This window comes from Frankliniella occidentalis, unplaced genomic scaffold, assembly GCF_000697945.3.
Source record: "Frankliniella occidentalis isolate FOCC.00 unplaced genomic scaffold, Focc_3.1 Scaffold108, whole genome shotgun sequence".
In the NCBI taxonomy this organism is placed as follows: Eukaryota; Metazoa; Arthropoda; class Insecta; order Thysanoptera; family Thripidae; genus Frankliniella; species Frankliniella occidentalis.
Window position 1 is genome coordinate 735,800 of NW_026267237.1, and position 1,598 is coordinate 737,397.

Below are 1,598 nucleotides of genomic sequence, written 5' to 3' on the forward strand. Positions count from 1 at the left end.
AGCGTAACAGTGTTTCGTGATATATCGCGAAGCCTGTTACGCGAGACGTGGTCTGGCGTACATATAGCTAGTATATTATAGTTCAAAGTTAGATCATTCTTGAAAACACTCGCCGGAGTGGTAGAAGGAAAGAAGGGGGGCAGGAGGAGAGCAAGGTCCGGACCAGTGCGTTTGAGTCGATGAGTGCGAGCAGAACATAAACATTCGATATAATGTGTAAAGATTGGCTTCTGCAAAGACAGCGTTCATTTTTGTGCGAAAAGATTGTCCTGCCGAACATGGGCTGTTCACGACAGCGTCCGTGCGTAACGCGATTTTCACCATGTTCCGTTCGTTTTTCGACCACCGACCTCTCCACCTTTTTTGTTCGTCATGGAAAAATAGCTTTGCTCCTAAATTTGCAGATTTCTAACCCTATAGGCAAAACCACAAATTTAAAAAAATCATCAAAATCGTTACGCACGGACACGCTTATATCGAAAATAGTTCAGGCGTTATAACTCGGCCCCAGTGACCAAGATCCGCTTTTCGGCTCCAGGAATATGTTCAAGAGTGTGTCCCGAACAATATGCAAAAACAAAACCTCAAAAATTCCGTCGGGAAAGCCCATTTCCATGCCCGTTACAGACATCTCTAAAAATGCTTAACTGTTTCTTGGTACCGACGCTCTGTTTTAAAGTTCAAAAAGAGACCGAAGGCATCAAAAATAAGCCGCTTTCTTTGCAGAACATAAAAATTCGGGCTTTTGGCTATCCGAAACCGTCCCAAGCTGCTCGCTACGATGAAATCTGAAAGTTGACCCTCACTTCCGCATTTTTCTAGAATTGCCCAGTAATAAAGTTGACTGAAAAGTGAATGAATGAGATTTTTGCTTCAATACTCACTACAAAATAACCAGTCCTGAGGGACATCAATCAATTAAGATGTTACCATAAGTCCTTACCAATTGGTACAGTTTACTCGTATTGCCATTTTCCCTGACAGTTGTTTCAAGCAGAGATTTGGGATTTAATCGAACAGTGCATACATTGCCAACTGCTTAAGTTTCAGCAAGGAATAAGTTCAGGCCATTGGCTAATACTCATGTGATACTTTTTAAATCAGAGGAAAGTTGTAGAAGCCCAATTTGTATCAATGACTGGGCTACTTGAATTAACCGAAATATGACTAAGCCATCAAACAAAACAGGTTTGCGTTGGACACAGAGTTCACGTTCAAAACTGGTCTGTACTGTAATACTTGTGCCTAAATAAGTGATGTGGCTGATAGCCATGCATGGCATGTGAAACACAAGAGGCTATCGCAGACGTCCCTACAGACACCTTGGATTATCTTGGATTTTTAGGGTGGTGACAGCTGTGAATTCCCCGGCCCTGAAAACCCTCAGAGACGCATATTTTCAACTCGAGCGGTGCATTCGAAACATTGACATGGGCGCTATCACTGTAAAATAATTTATTCAATTCAAACAGAAGCACTTTCGGCGCGCTCTACCAGCGAGAGGCTACCTGCTTAATCGGCATCGTCGGAAGCAGTATGAAAAATTTTGCGGGCATCTCCCAAGTGCCTAAAAAATATTTTACCTTGCAGAATAATAT